Source organism: Triticum aestivum, chromosome 1B (genome assembly GCF_018294505.1).
Source record: "Triticum aestivum cultivar Chinese Spring chromosome 1B, IWGSC CS RefSeq v2.1, whole genome shotgun sequence".
Lineage (NCBI taxonomy): Eukaryota > Viridiplantae > Streptophyta > Magnoliopsida > Poales > Poaceae > Triticum > Triticum aestivum.
The window spans coordinates 244,775,091-244,784,877 of NC_057795.1; the positions used below are offsets into that span (position 1 = coordinate 244,775,091).

General features: G+C 48.7%; 1 pseudogene; it reads right to left on the minus strand.

The window, feature by feature from the left end:
- Positions 1 to 6,329: 6,329 nt before the first annotated feature.
- Positions 6,330 to 9,513, minus strand: LOC123078108 (uncharacterized; annotated as a pseudogene).
- Positions 9,514 to 9,787: the final 274 nt, after the last annotated feature.

Here is a 9,787-nt window from a genome sequence, read left to right on the forward strand (position 1 = left end):
CATGGTTCACTCACAAAAGTCGTGTGCCTACCAAACCGTGGCCAGTGCCCCCCTGCCGTGCGCGTGATTTGAGTCGTGCGTTCTGATTGGCCAGAACCCAAACCCCATGGATCGTACGTCTGCACCGTTGGATGCTCCGAGATTGAACGGTAATCCTCATCCCTTTAGACAGCACATGCAGTTCCGGTTGTAATTTTATTTATATGGGTGAGCACTGTGTGCATGCGTCATGCTAGCTGACGCTTCCTTCTCTACTAAGTTTTCTGTGTTAATGTTGTTATATATCCAAACACGCTACCGTTTCCCGCCACTCCTCCCATCGGTTTCCCGCCTCTTGTCCCATTGTTTTCCTGCTGCTAGTGTTAGTGCTCATTGAAGGCTAGGCGGCAACACACCGGCCATGTAAATATGGCACACAGTTTCTAAAAGCACAAATGTGTGTGATAGTAGGGAGTAGGTCCCATAGGGTGACCAGCGTGAAACGCCTTAAAGGCAAGGAGGCAATTCCTATCAGCAAGGGGCGGCTTCCCATCCGCTAGCCTAGTCGAATAGAACACAGAAGTTAAGTGTGCTCCGGCTGGAGTAGTCTAAGGGTGGGTGACCCGGTGGGAAGTTGTATATCTCAAGCTTCATTTAAACACTATGATACAGTCATCATAGAGATAAATGTCTCTATAGTGACCTTTCATGGCGATTATATAAACCTTGGGATCCTTGTTTTGCTAATTTGTAGACTATGTTTTTATTGGTTATTTTTTGTCCTAAAGATCAAAGAATGATCGACTCTATAAAGACCTATCATGGCGATTATATAAACCTTGGGATCCTTGTTTTGCTAATTTGTAGACTATGTTTTATTGGTTATTTTTTGTTCTCAAAAATCAAAGAATGATCGACATCTGTAGGCCCACACAAATTATCCCTTTGACTCAATACACAAGAAGGGTTTACTCTTTGCTCCCTGTGCTATGTTAGAGCAAATCAAGTTTCAGCACATGCATTGGATGGCACCTGGCCCCTACCCCCCACCCGCCCGCCTAGAAGTTGCATTCCTGACATCATATGTCTTTAACCTGGCCGCGGGGGTACGATGTTCAGTTTGTAATGTTACTGATGTAGTTGGTGCCTCATCGAACTTGTACTTTGGGGATTTGGACAAATCACAGACCAGACCCATACATTTTTTCAGGTCACATGCAAGGTATAAGGGGTCGGGTGTTCTGATCGAGCGTGTCTCCCTTGTGCGGTTTATAGACGCTGCACATATCCGTGGGCTCCCCGAGGTATATATATTATCCTTGACCGATAATGAGGGGGGGCACACAATCTATCCCTTTGACCCAACATATGAGAAGGGTTTGACCATGATGGTTTCCTATTGCTATGTGTGCCATGTTAGACCAAATAAAGTTTGAGCGCATGCGTTGGATGACATCCCCCCCGCCGCCTCGAAGTTGGGAAACCAACATCGTACGTATTGAACCTGGCTTGGGGTCGGGTATGGTGTTCATTATGTAATGTAGTTGGTGGCCCATCAAAGTTGTGCATTCGGGATTTAACACATCACACACCACCGTACCCATACATATTTTCGGGCCGCATGCATTGTATATGGGGTCTTCTGATCGACCACGTCTCCCTTGTGCGGTTTTTTGTGACAACGCGCATATCTGTGGGCTCCCCGAGTATATATACAGGGGAAGGGAGGAGGGGGTGGTGCTCTTGGGGTGCGACTGCCCTTTCTCTACCTCTCTATATATAGGGGAAGGGAGGAGGGGGTGGTGCCCCTAGGGTTTCCCCTAGGGGGGCGGCGGCCAGGGCAGATGGGATCTCCTCTTGGGTGACTTGTGTCGGGGGGATGAGCCCCGGGCAGGCAACGGAACCCGGATCTTTTTCAAAACATCGGGGCCAGCATCACCCCTCAGCCCGGCTTGCACTAGGCCGTGTCCCGCAACCCGGCCGAATTCTTCAACACAATCAAGACAGCAACCCAGCCCTGCCGGCTAGCGCAAGCCAGCGGGACCCGGCGCATCAAGACTCCCCCAGCAAGTTAGCTGCCTTGTGGCGTGTTCCTCAACCCGGCCACGGGTCAGCACCTGTCCCATCCCAGCCGTACAATGGGATGATTCTACGTTCAGAGATGAGCAAAGTAATAGTGCCCCACCAACTCCTCTGACCGGTAGAGGCGTGGCAACAGTGCCCCACCTACCCTACTGACCGAGGCTGACGTGGCTACAATACGCCTATCATCACTGCTGATGCTAGCAGACGGCGGCCAGGCGGAACGCCACTGTAGCCGACTCGACCCGGCCACTTCGTAACGCTCGACAAGACGGGGAACAGTGCCTCCTGGCACATGGGGCCCAAGCCCAGTGAACCCGGCAGCCCTGACACCCGGTGGGTCCCAGCACCGGCTCCCCGGACAATGACAACCCTGCCCCACGGCCCTGTAACTTTACCATTGTAGCCCTGGGGTGTTGACCTATAAACCCCCAGGAGGCCTCCATGCACGGGGCGATCAGATCATTAGTAGAACACACTCACTCACATCAGCAAGGGAGAAGGAGCAGCCTAAGCCTTGGCCTGTACTCCTTCTTCTCCAAACAGCTCGAGGAACAACTTTGTGTTGTGACATATAAACCAACCTCGGCAGGACTAGTGGTGTTATCTCTCCGGAGAGTCCCGAACCTGGGTGTGTCTTGCGTTCCCTGCTCGCTCATGCCGACCCCGCCTCTAGATCCCATCGGTGCCCTTGAGCCGCCTCCTCTGTTTAGCCATCCTTTGGCATCTGCCGTGCACCCACCACGACAGTTGGCGCCCACCGTGGGGCAGCTCGAGGTCCCAGCCGGAGTCACGGTTCCAAACGGGGCTCCCCTCCAACACTGACGAGCAGGTCTTGCTGGTGGATGACGCCATCGACATGCTCGCCGCCTCTTTCGCTGCGCTGCGCATCTCTGATGCGCCCGCGGTCGACGAGTACCCCAGTGGGGTTCTCGACATCACCGACTCCCTCATCCCCCTCGGCGACGGTGCTTCTGCCAGGGTGATGGACCTCTGCGTTCGGCTGGAGGTATTCACCACCAACGCCGACACCTCTTCTTCGTCTAGCGCGGCAAGGAAGCCGCTGAAGCCAGGGTCGCAGCGGACCGTACCCGCGCGCCGGACCCACTGCGCGCCACGATGCAGAGTCTCTGCATCCCCATCACCACCGACGTTGACGCCTCCAACACCGCCAAAGTCCAGGCCCGGTTGGAGCAGGATCGCCAGCGTCTGCTGGACCTGACCGAGACACTCGCTGCCACGTAGCGCCGCCTGGACTCCGCCCAGTGGGAGCGCGAGGCAGCCTACGGATTTATGCCTGCTGCTGCCGAGCTAAGCCGGGTCGCCAACGTGCAGACCCACGGCGGCGCCATCGGCCGCGCCCTTGGCGTGATTCCCCCCCTCTACGAGACCCCCTTGAAGAACATGCGTGCCGCACAGGCGGCCATAGCCGACTTAGACCAGCTCCAGGGAGAGGAGTTGAAGGACCACCTAAATCGGGTGAGCGACCTCCTCGACGCGGCCAACACGCAACAGGACCGCCTCAACTAGCTCAACAAGCCTGCGGGATCCGGCTCGCTCCACGCCAACGACCGAGGAACAACGGAACACAGCGTCTTTGCCACCCGGCGAAGCCCACTCCGGCCGCACCCGGAGTGTAACATCCCAAATTTTCAATTTGGAATGTTATACAAATAGATCATTATTGCATATCATATTTAATGCATTTTGCCTCGATCCTATAAATTCTACGCAACTCAAGGACCCACGGAGAGAGTTGGGGATTTCGATATTTTCATATTTGAGTTTTCTCATATTTATTTTATCTTCAATTATTTCAATTATATAAATATAAGAGAGGGAATAAAATGACTTTCCCAAAATAAAGAAATATTGAGGACTTAATAAAAAATCAAATAAGATTTTATTTTGGATTTTCTGGCTATTTTATTTGAATTTAGGAAAAATGCGTGTTTTTCAGAATTTCATTTAGGCCCAAATAAATGTTCATCTAAACCGGCTTGATTTTAGAAGCCGAGGAAAATTTATTTCGCAATTTTTAGAGTCCGTTTAGTATTTCTTTCGTTTGTTTTTCTGTGCGAAAATTATTTAAAAAAAATCCGAACCGACTACGGGCCGTAACCGGCCAGGCGGAGGCCGGGTCTTTATATAGCGCGCCCCGGGCCCCGCCCCAGCCCAAACCGCCGCCGCCAGCCCAACCCGCCGCCGCCACCACCCAAACCCTAACCCTAGCCACCGCCAGCCCGCGCCGCCGCCGCCCGCTGCTGCGCCGCGCGTCGCCACCGTCGCTGCTGCCGCCGTCGCCCGCCGTCGCCGCTGCTACCGCCGCCGCCCGCCGTCGCCTCCGCCTCGCCGGACCCCGCCGCCGTCGCCGCCGACCACCCCGCCCTCGCCGGAGCCGCCGCCGCCGACCCGCACCCCGAGGTTGACTTCGCCGCCGCCGTGTTTTTTTAAGAAAAACCGTTCGGTTTTTCGTCCGTTTTTTTTATTAGATGGTTTTTTTGGTTTAGGTTAATTAGCGAGCGTTCGCTCATTCGTTCGTTTTAACGAATGCGTTCATCGTTTAGATCCAGATAACGAACGTTCGTTCGTCAATCTGTTCGTCGTTTTCTTTTTCTCGGATTTATTTCGTGATTTTTCTGATCGCGATTTCTGATCCGATTTTTCGTTTTAGTATAACTTTTCGCTCGTTTATCAGAATCAGGCGATTCAAGCGCCTAGAGTTTCGTCTGGAAACCCTCTTTCCGAATAATCTACTCAAACAAGTTTTTGCTTCTGTAAAATTTGACTTAGGTCCAGATTAGTAAATGAAGTTTGTTTCTTTCGCCGTTTGAGTTTTGTTTCTTCGTTCGATTTGATTCTTTTTGCAAACCGGAGTTCTTAACTTGAGCTTTCTGGTTAGATATCTTATTTGAGTTTACCTGTGCATTAGATGAGTACTTATTGTATGTTTGTTTGTTTGTTTGCTTGCGATAGAGTACTCGGATTGCGCCGCTTGCTACTTCGAATCCCTAGGTTTCGCGGATCATCAGCAAGGCAAGTAACACTTTGATCATACTTCTTTATTACCCAGTTTTTATGCATTAGATCAATCCTCAAACAATTGCATGATTAGGTTCTGATTAATATGTGGGTTTTGGGAAGTAGATGAGGTAGTACCTATTACCTGTTTTATTATCAAACCTTTGGGAGTTACTTCTACGTTTGCTTATTATGCCATGCTATGCTAGTAGACGTGGATTGGGTGAGTGAATTTCCATGACAGATGTGAGACTGTTAATTAATGGTTTATTTAAGGTGGCAACTTTAATACACATCTGGGTGGATTGAGGCACTTGGGTATTTCAGGATTGCCTGTTTGTTTTTGGACCGCCACCCAGGTTCAAAGGGATCATAAGATTATTCATGCTAGAAACTTCCGTGTGCAACCACATGCTATTATGGGTTGTAGCATAGTTGATTAAGTCGTGCGAACTCTTACAGCGCTAGACTAGCAGATGTAGGGGAAAGTAGGTGTACAGGTCTACCCATCGTAAGGTGCTAGCGCTTCTGAAAGACTATGGCTCGGTCATCCGTTTCTCAAACACCATGTAGTGCGAGAAAACCAACGGAGGAGATCGAGTCGTGTGGGGAAAAGGCGCAACCTCTGCAGAGTGTATAAACTAATCATGATTAGCCGTGTCTTTGCTTATGGATGTTTTGAGTATCTAGTACTTGGATTATCATGTGAATCTCGTCATGTTACTTTAATTAATATTGTTGGGTTTTAATGATGATGTTACTTAATTGGGATTGAGAATGCTGTCAACCATTCTCAATGTTTAACAACCACCATGATAGTTAAATAAAAATTTATTCCTTTGTAGTAGGGAAAAATTGGCTTTATGCAAAACTGTAACCATAAAGCTTTCCACCAAGCCATATATTCATGTAGTATAGCTTTATTTTTCGAAAGTGCTAATGTGATCATGAGCTGCAGTGATCTCTTTATCTGTACCGCACGACTCTCTCGCGATGCGCAGTGCAGGGTGTATGGGTCCCGTTCCTTTATGGCCCATGGCCCATCGGTTGGGTCTACATCTAGTAACGCCGTCGTGCATGTCTGTCGCGGATCAGAAGGAGGCAAACGATATGAGCTGCCTGGATCACAGATTCTGAGCTAATGCCGGCACCTGCAACATTTAATGCTTCCAGCCGTTGGAGCCTCTGAACCTCCATTTACCTGAGATGCACAAGTCATCACCGTGTGGAGATCAGGAGGTATAGTTCTAAGATGGCGAGATTAAATTCAAACTTGCCTCCAACAAGAGTACCCCGCCCACTGAGCAGTCTTCAGAGCTAGTCACGGCTGATCCACTCATGAACCAGCGAAAACCATCCATACGGCCTTCGTTCTCAACCTTTGGTCTTGCTCCCTGCTGGTGAATCCTCCTCCCTTCCCAACCCAGGCGCCCTTTATGTACAAAGATACGCCTGATATCGCGCCTGTGCGATTCAAAATTTGAATACTAATGGCGCATACAAGCATGGGGCACCAGCTGTGGCGCTCACATTAACTGAACTACCACAACAGATAGCACCCCGTCGTGGTGAAGTGTTTGATGAAGCACGACAGCTTATGAAGATACGTTTAGAGAGACAACATGGCCATAGTAAATTTGATCCCACAAGTATGGCTCATGCACGACAACTATGAAAAAGTTTAGGGATGAGCACAATGAAATAAGTTCATCAACACACGAACATCCCCAGGCAAAGCAAGTTCATCAACAGAGGGTGTATTCAGACAGGTTTAGTTTATTCAGGTACAACACAACCGAACTACTTCATGCACGACAACTCATGAACATTCAGGTACAAGCACAAATAAACTACATCATAAGCACTAACCAGATCAAATCTTCATCCTGAGCTCAGCCGCTTTGTGGCAGTTGTTTTGACGATGCCCTTCAACTCCACAATTTTTACATCTCCCCAGCTTCCGAGGCTGTTTTGGCATGTCTCCAAGGTCAAGGCAGGTTGTCCGCTTGTGACCTTGTCCCCGACAAATCATACAGAACCTTGTTCTCTTACTCAGCCCTTCATACGGCGCCTTTTCTTTGCTTGTTGCAGGCCTTCCTATTTCCTTCCTCTTGGCTGGAGGTAATAAGCATGCCATCATATTCCCTGATTCATTAGCTGAGTTGACATTATCGTTCTCCAATACCCTCGCCATTTTGACTCCCACTCCTACTTGGTCACCTTCTGCCTGAAACTAGTTCACAACCACCCCATTTTCAGCCATGCGGTCCTCTAGTCCAAGGCCGTCTCTGATCTCCACAAATGGTTTCATTTCTATAGCACAGTCTTTGAATAATGCAACTAGTCAATCATAAGCCTGAACACTGGCGTCCCCCATCCGTACAAGCTCCATTACGTGCATGTACATAGTGAAATGCCTGTAACTAAATGGATTGTTGCTGTTAGCATTGTCCTTCTGGTATTGGCTTAGATGTGGAGCCAGGATGTCCAGGGCGTCTCCGGTCCACCTCTTCTCTTTGTGTTTCTTTTGTATTTCTGTTGTTTGGATAAAGTCAATAACCTACATCCAACAACTATTTGTCAGAAAAATGATCCAAACATGAAACAGTTTAGCAATATATGACTTGCATTCCATGTCTACACACATGATTACAAGTACCTTCAGAGCGTGGCTGCGCAGCAATCCCATGTGAGAAAACTGGCCACATTCATAGTCAAATTCCTCTCCACCGTCCAACACTGTCACCTTGTATGAAATCCTGCACCACTTCTCTCTGCAACATGCATCCGTATGGATTGCGACATATAGCTTCCCTTTCTCAATCTCTTCCACCTGGTAAGCACCACACTCGTAAACTCTATGCCAAACTGCTTGAACATTGCTCAGGTGTAGATCTTGTCAGCATGCCTTTCAGTAGCCATGTTTGCTCGTAGAAGAGGCCTCCCCTGCAAAAACAATTTTATGTTATACATTGTATTGCACAACATGAAACCAAGTCACAAATTGCCATCGCAAGATCAAAATTATTACAATTCTCGTCCGCTTCTCCTCGTAGTTTTCTTCTGCTTCCCTATCAAACTGTAGAAGCATGTATTTCCTCATGAATATGTGCATAGGGCACCCCGATGGAACATAGTTCTTCTACATGTGATTTGCACTTTCACTCTAATGAGTACTTGTCATTTTTTGCACAAAACACACCTTTGAAGTAAGGCTATGCCCATTTGTGACGGATCTCGTACTTTTGTGTCATGTAAGTATGTGTCCTGAGGTTATACTTATCAATGAGGAACTTCTAGGCTTCCTCAAACTCGTCGATGGTCGACATGTGATTCACAACTTTCAGATGACATTCACATTAAATCAGAGACAAAACAGCAAAAGGTGGCACAAGGTAATATAGGACACCATACCGCACAACCACAAACTATCTCTTGCATACATTTTGTCCGAGTGTGCCAAAGCTAGTCCCTATTTTTGGCACAATGACATTGTCAGCCGGCGCCTCAGCAAACACGCAGACTAATTTCTCCAATGCTGTCATACTATCCGGGCATGGGGCACGGCCTGGTGCAGCAGCACCGATCCTAACTCTGCATTTTTTAAAGAAGTGTGCACAATCAGTTCACTACACTGAAAAATAGAGGGTTGCAAAATTCAGATTAACACCTCCATTTACCGGATGTCTCTCGTTTTCCCCATGAATTATCAGGATCGGGACATTTCCCGCAAAATATATATCACATATACGCATTCATGAGTCCCAGCAATTTTCTATGTTGCAAGTTTCAGTCTAGAAAAAAAATACCCACTTCGATGCTCACTTTAACGTGTTCATTTCTGCAAGATTTTTCTGTTTCCATTTGGACACTCTGCAGGCATACGGAATCCAAGCTATTCCTATCATATTAATTTTATACTAATGCACACACATGTAGCAGTGCTATAATTACGAACGCAAAATTTCTTAGATTCATGTCTACGTTCATGCGGAGAGAGCAGAACGCACACCTATGTCAATCCAGGCATTTTTGGATCAATTTTCTCAATGGAGTGTTCAGATGTCTGTGCCTTATCTGCTCTCCCTGCCTCCACCGCCACCGCCGCCGTAGCACAGATCTGCGCGTCCGCACTAGAGGAACTTGCCGGTGGCAAATCGCCGCCCGGTGGCGACACCACAGGATAATGCAGAGGCTGCAGGCGTATGTTGCTGTCATTTACTTCCTCTATGAGAGTCCTGCTGCAGATGTGCACGGGCGGTACAAAAAATTAGATCTTTAGGCCGTCCAAACCAAAAACGCAGCCGAGAAAGTACAACCAAGCTCAGATCTGCTTTAGATCCCCCGCTTTATCAAAATCAAATTGCAGAACACAAAGAGCACACATGGGCAGATTTCGCACCTGTTGAACGGCTGCATCAAGAACTCCATCCGCGCCGGAGGAGAGATTCATGAACCTAGAAGAGTCACCGCTATCGCCGCCTGGGCACCCCGATAGTACCCGACCGACAAGGGCAAGATGAATGAGCCATCCATATCCACCAACCCAGTTCTTCATTTACTCCAGCCCATTGGCGTCGTTAACGGACGCTGATCCACGGATCAGGAATTTGCCGATGAGTCAAGCTACGGCTCTGACGCCAATCCTCCACATCCTTGAATGGAAATCGCGTTCTGCCCCACCGTCCAGTCCTCAGCTGGACCC